A 7,544-nucleotide genomic window follows, 5' to 3' on the forward strand; every position below is an offset into this window, starting at 1 on the left:
CTAGAAAGGGTCTGATTGCCTGCTCGGTCAAAAGAAAATGCTTTATCTGCTACAACTTCTGCCCGGGTGTGATAGTGTTGTTATTTGAATGCTCTGTTTGGAAAGAGGGCTCTGAGCCTGCATACAGTGAGAACTCAGGGCATGCACAACAGTTGCACTGTTCACCATAATAGCACTGAATATATTCAGTTTATCACAAAAGGTACATTTTCAATGTGTTTCTTCTGAGCTAATAAATGCTTTAATTAACTGCAATACTTTATTTGTTATACATTTAGACAAAGTATAGCTATTTTTAATAGACTTAATTATGTATAAAATGCAGCCTTGGTCTCTTTTAAATGAAAGACAAAGAACCAAATGGCATGATTTCTGATGTAGATTCATACAGAGCAATCTTAAAATACATCTTTGAGTCCTATGTTCTTACAGATACCGTATCGTCAAATAACAAAATTACTTTAGTTGCTGTTCCACGATACATTTTCTTTAGCAGTCAGGCTGGTTTAAGAAGTTCCCACCACAACCTCCTTCTCAGGCGCCCTCCACGCACCCTTAGTGCAGGCAAAAACTGTTTGTTCAGCTGTGCTGTGAATTTCATCACAGAAACAATCTGGGTTAAAAATAACCTCTAATTAAAAATAATTGAATAATATTGATGGTCTAGGTTATAAAACTGTCTTGAAACAGTTTTGTCCAGATTGGGGGGGGAGGGGGGAGCAGGGATGACTGTGACGCAGAAATAAAATGAGCTGGGAGGGGGCAGGGGAAAAATAACTTCTGTTGTGAACTTCAGTGTTGCTGAAAAAGCATGTGGCAGAACTGGTCAGTGAGAGCTGCAGCACTGTGCAGAGCTAGGCTTGCCGAGTTTTGCAGGAGCCAGGCATAAACCTAATTTGACAAGTTACGTTTATAGTATATTGATATGATGTAGTCAATCTATGACTCCAGTGAAACTTATCTCCTGAAGTTAGGTGAAGCATATAGGTAAAAATAATACTGTATACTGTATTAGCATAAGCTTGGTCATTTACTTAAAGAGTTTTAAACTGTTACTGCTCCTAATTGCCTTTTGTCATTCAATTAGGGGAAAAAAACACCTTTAGAAATGCTGTAAATGCTGTAACCCAGTAGTTGTTGTGTTGTCATTCATTTATTATTTTGTATAGATGGATCAAAAACATCTGTTGTTCAGAAATGTGTACTATTACATAGATAAGGACTCAAATAATATATTTTAGACTACTGAATTTATTCTGCTTGGGTATTTTTAATGATTTAAGAAAATTTGTGTGTGAATGCAGTTCCATACTTTGCTTACAACAGCATTTTTTCTTCTAAAAAAAATCATTCTAAGTATAAAACTTTATACTTAGAATTTATAAAATTATAAAAAATAAAGTTTTACATTATACAACTAATTTTGTTTATAGTGGGAATTGCTGCTAAGTACTGTAGAAATTTAGATGTTGACAAATTTAAAATAATTTAATTAATACCTTATGCCTACTGGGATATTTTCTATCAACAATTCCACAGTACTTTCTATAAAGTAGGCTACAGGAATTAATTAATATACAATCAATAGCCTGCCTACTCTAGGGATCGAAAAAGGCATCTGCTCTGTGCCAGGAATATACTTGACTGTCTGGCTGTTTGCTTTGTTGTTTATTTAAAGGGAAGTAAAAACTGTTTTATCTAGAAAAAACAATGGTGAATACTTAAGTAGATCAACTGTACATATAGTTAGTGAACAGCTTGGAATTCTTGGAAAAAGCAGTACATTGCTGCTTCCTTCATAAAGGGTGATAAGCTTTTTAAGAAAGTTCATGTTTTACAAATTACCTCAGAATTACCAACTTTAATAAGATAATACCAAAAAGAAAAAAAAGGATTTAGACCTAACAAATTTATAATCCTTACAATTACAGGTTTCCTAAAAGGAAATATTTATTTCCTAAAGATTTCTGCTAATTGTTACTGCTTTTCCAGGGTGCTGTCAGAATCCTTTAACAATTCAATACAAAATTTCTGCATTTCACGTATAGAGGTTTTGAATGTAGCAAAACAAGTAAGACAAAGTGTTATGTTTTGAGTAATTTTTGCCAATATCACAAAGACTGTTTGATAAGGCATGTTGGTACATTGTATTAATTCTTGCATACAGGGCCAGATTCTCAGCTTCATTAAAGCCTGTGAACTGAAGCAGATTTGCTTATGTCTGATTTAAGGCCTGAAGGAATGATTAGTTCAGTTCAAATTCCTACATAACACAATGATTTATTCACTCTGCCCAACAATCACGGGGCTGGAGTATATATTTTAAGGAGACATCAGTTTTAGGGCAGACCTGAAGAGCTTGTCTTCTTACCCCATTTTAAGTAGTTCCTACTTCTGCTGCTTCTTCCAAATGCCAAGCTATTCCTGCCTTTCTGAATATGACAGTCTTTTGAGTGGCATGCAGAATCAAACCAGAGAACTGATGTGGCTTTTTCCTGGGTTATTTTTAATTTGAGTTCAGCAAACAGTTCACCATTCAGCTACACAAACAGTTGCATGGCAGAAGAGAGAGAACAGCATGGGAGTAGGTGTAAGTAGTAGAGGACAAGAGAGGAAAGGGCTTCACATAGCAGCTCTGTTATCTGTAGTTGCTCTTCTGCCCATTTTTCTCCTCCGTACCACAGCTGGCAGAAGGCAGGGCATATCTGTACCTCACTAGCTGAGGTTCACAGCTAGTGAACAGTCTAGCATTTTAGTGTGAACTGACGTTCACAGGCAATTAAAGCAAATATGCTAGACTGTGAACTGAAACGGTTCTGTTGTGGAAATGTCCTCCGGCAGAGGGGATGGCAGGCAGCTGGGGGTAGCAATGCATTAAACCATTGCAGCTGTTTTCCTCATTGCGCTTAAGTCAGAGCTCTTAATTAAGTACACCACGTGTTAAAAAATGTACTACCCTGCTAGGTAATTTGTTGCAATACTAAATTTCCTTAGGAGTTAAAAATGAACATCTTCTTTCTTAATTGAATTCTGCTGACGTCTCTTTCTCATCATTGAGCTTCTCATGGCAGCATCTACTAGCTTCAGTACTGGAATTCAGTATTTAGAACCTAAGTAGGATTTTTGAAAGAGTGTGGGCTAGAACTTGGGTGTTTCCTAGCTCTCTGAGCTACCTTATAAAGTAAGGAGGAAGGTGGAAGTGCTAATTCAGGGTAAGAAGTATTGGGAAATGACAGTAGGGCATTAAGAAAATGCTAGCTAGACTATTTATCTTTATGGGAAAGTCCATAAATAGGAATTAAGACTCTAACACTTCTATTATAAAAATGTTTGGGTTTTTTAACAGATGACTACCATGAGCATAAGATAAACAGAACAAACAATTATTTTACTTCAAGTAGTGTGAACAGAAGTTCATAGTAGATTAGAACTTTATTTTGCCACTAATTCAAAGAAGGAAACAGCTGGATAATTAAGCAAAAGAACCATGTTGAAAGCTGGGTACATTTTAAAAATCATTAGGCAAAAATAAGTCATCTGAAAGTGATAAAATTATTTGCAAACCAGAAATAGATTAATGCTAGCAAGTGTACTCTGGCCATGCATTTTAACATATAACCTCAATTAATCTTGAGTAAAATTCTTTAACCTCATAACTCCAGCAATTAATAGAGGAAATAGACTTGAAAGGACAAGTACGTACAAAGGAAACTTAATTTTATTGGTTGATTGAATCTGAACTGTGTTGTCTTTGTAGACTTTGAAACAATGAGAACAGAAATGCGAACTGTTGTTTAGCATTTGCTTACAATTGACCATTAATGAGGTAATGACTACCTTGAAATCTTTTCATTTGAGCAGGGTATTTTTTGAGTTTCCTCAGTCCTCTAACATATAAAGGACTGTAATACATAAAGCTTTCTATTCTGAATTTATGAAGACCTATTTACTCTAAACATGTTGTGTTATTAAGACCTATTAACTGTAATATTTTCTAGTACATTTTGAATTTTAAACCAGAAAAACCAGTAGACATTGTGTCTCTCAAAGCAAAGACTTGTACCCCAAATTAATCAGCATCTCTGAATGTTTAATAATAGTTGGACCTAAGCTCAGTCAAGAGCTAGAAATGAGTCACATACACTTATGTCATTTATCTGACTGTATTAAAGCATGATTTTTTATATAGATATGTTTAAATAAGATAAAAGTTTCAGTGGTTACAAAGAGCCACTTTATTCAGGCGTAAATCCAAGCTACTGATGAAAGGAATTGGACTGCCTCTAACCTAACTCAGAGGAAAAAAGAATTAAGATTAGTTTTTAGTTCAGATCGTTGATCTAGTTCTTTATACAAAAACAGATATGGTTGTGCCAACCCAAGGGAGAAGGTAGGCACCAACTGCAGGAGCAAGAGAAGAAGGTGACGCCATCTGCTTCTGCAGCAGGGTGGATTTATGCGAGATTAAAGTGACCATATAAATACAGCCTTAGAAACGAAACCTGCTGGCTGGAAGAGTCTGTTTCCTCAAATAGATTAATGATTTGTTTATAACAAGTTAAGCCACAAGGGAATCCTTAACAGGCTTTGTCTCCTTTCTGGGTAAGAGTTGGCTCCACCTATTCATGGACTAGAAGCATTAGCATTTTTAAGAATTTGAATGTGATAGGAAATAATCTATTAAGATAAAATTAAAGTTAACACACTGATTAAATCAGAGTTCACAAAAATTTGCAGGAGGGGAAGGAAACAGAATCTCACTCTGAAGGGAACATGAGGGAAACTTTAGGTCTAAAGGTTGGATGTGTCCCCAGATCTTCATTCTCTTCCACAAAGACAAGCCTAAGAAAGTAGGGTCTGTATAAAACCAGACTCCCAGACAGATCTCTGAGCAAGCACCTTGATAGCTGGGTAATATGAAGAGAGAGAAACCTCTAAATTTTTGTAGACTTTATTTTAGGAAATGCAGGTGGTTTTATTTTAAATCATTGTCATGTTGTGTATTGTGTAAATACATTTATTAAAAGTAATTACAAACCAAGGTAACTGGCAAATACTAAGGCATTCCATTCCTACTGCTGTGGTAATACTTTAAAACTGTGGTACTGCTCGGGATCACAGAATATTTCTTAGGCATATCCAAACCATAAGAGCACTAATCCAGGAAGCCATGCTAGGCAGACTGAGAATTTGTAAAGCTGCTATGAAAAAGAGAAGTCTTGTGATTATTAACATTAGAAGTCTTGTGATTATTAACATTAGCCAGAGGCTCCCTGCGTATAATATGATGGTGAGGACAGTGTGTGAAGCCTGAGGATTTCCCATGGAGTCTCTTATGATAGCATTTGAGTTAAATCACTGTGTGGGTGCAGCTGCTTCAAATAACAGTGTAAGAAGCAAGTCCAGCACCATTGCAATAAGTTAATGTTTAGCTTTTGTTTAATGTTAAAACCTGTATTACTTGCTCAAGTAACACAGACTTTCCTTCAAAAGAAATTGGATAAAATTCTTTATTATATTTATAAAGGTGCACATTATACTAAGTATCTTGAAGAATTCAGATTCTTCTCTGTAGTTTTCCATTCTCCTCATTAGTCTCATATTTTCCTTCATTGTATGTCCAGAATTCCTGCACGCTTCAGCACATGTAACCACTTTTAGGTTTTTCTGAATATTTCTATTATTCTTAGTATGTAATAAGCTCCAAGTTGTCATAGAACTGAAGGTGAAGGTAAGAAGGTATTATAAAACCACATTTGCCTTTTCACCCCGTGAGTGACAAACACTGCATTTGTATAATCAGCAGTTGATTTCTATCCCACACACAAACCCTGCATCACTACAATAACAACACTCAGTGTTGATATAGCTGCATAGGAAACTTAAATATTAACAGGTAGCAATAAATCAGCATAACTTTTACTGCTTGGGCATTAAGTTATACCAAAGTTCTGTATTGGCATACAGAAATGGATAATGTGTGAACTGCAGAATGGAAAGGCACGTGCGAATGGAAATGCTGTACCGTAAATAACACGAGTATGATTTATGTCCTATCTCAGTTGCTTTTCTGCATCTGCCCCCCCGGGTCTTTAGAATATTCCTTTGGTTTTGCACACCCACTGAATGCCAAGTCGGTGCATGTTACACCTTTTCTGTTACTGTTCTGGCTTACGTGGCCTAGCTTTTCATGGGAGTTGCCTCTTCTGAGGCTTAACTGGGAATTCTGTGTTTAACAGGTAGCTGAAAAAGGCTGAAATGGCTGTACTTTTTAGCATTTAGCAAAGCCTGGGCACAAAGAGTACTTGAAGAAGAACTAACACTTCAGTGCTGGAATAAAGCACCTGCTCTCACAGATAACTAAGATCTCATGTACTAAGTGAAAAATATATCCCCTAATGAACATATGCCAGGAACTATTTGGATCCAGACATAACAGGAATGAAACATTTAGATCCTTGCCTGCCATATGGGAGACCCACATTTCATGATTACTCCCAGCCTGTCATTCCAAGGGTTGGCATAGAGCACTGGATGAAGTAATGGCTTGAGATTATTCAGCAAAACATTTAAATATTTGCTCTGTGGTCTCCTCTTGTGTTGCCTTTCCATTGCATGCCCGTAATCTAGCTAAACTTGTGCAAACCACTGAACTGTAGAGGGAGGTGATGCAGAAAGCACGGCCATCTGGGCCTGCCTGAATAGGAAGAGAAGAAAACACCCTTACTGTGAGAGTCGCTGGCTGTTATTAAAGCCAGGATTGCTTTTACAGAAGTGCCAAATCTTACTAATTAATTTTCAGATTTATACTTCAGAGTGACTCTGGCAGTGATTGTTATTCAAAAAGTGGTCACAGACTGTTCTTGAATCTTAAAGCACAAGTCTCTCTAAATTCTGCAGAGTTTTAATACTTTGTGAGCTCCTAACATTTGGTTTCCAGATACACATCTTTCCTGAAGACTAAGCCCTGCCAAAAACCCATAACTTATTCTTACAGTAGTATTTTTGTGACCTGTCTTTTCATCGAAGAAGCCTTCTTTGGTAAGCATGCTGAACACCAAAAGCCATAACATGCTACGTTCGTCTCCTCATTATTTTTATCCCCACACCGTGGCACAGTCTTTTTGCCCAAACTCTCACAGCCAAAAAGCATCCAAATGGGAGACTCCCAGCTTCTGACTTTGACTCTGCTAAACACATTGCATTAAAAGAAGTCACAATCAAGTCATAAACACAAGAAGGCAGAACAAAAATAAAATTTTACATAAGAAAGGACAATTGTACTTCGAGTTAACAGTGTTCCCACTAATTTCAGTTGGGCTGGGACTTCTCACAGCACGTGAAGCGTTGAGAGATCCTCTGGTGAAGGAGCCATTGATACTTTTTTCCCTGCTTTATGAGACTGATGTCCCTAATCTGTGTTATTAAGGGCCCAGGCAAACGCTCCCTCCTTATTTTGGAGGAAATACTGGTTTTTTTAGACTATAACAGGCCCGCAGCTGTTTTTAATACCGTGTCCAGTAAATGACGGGAGCCTGTTCGCA

This window comes from Mycteria americana, chromosome 7 (assembly GCF_035582795.1).
Source record: "Mycteria americana isolate JAX WOST 10 ecotype Jacksonville Zoo and Gardens chromosome 7, USCA_MyAme_1.0, whole genome shotgun sequence".
In the NCBI taxonomy this organism is placed as follows: domain Eukaryota; kingdom Metazoa; phylum Chordata; class Aves; order Ciconiiformes; family Ciconiidae; genus Mycteria; species Mycteria americana.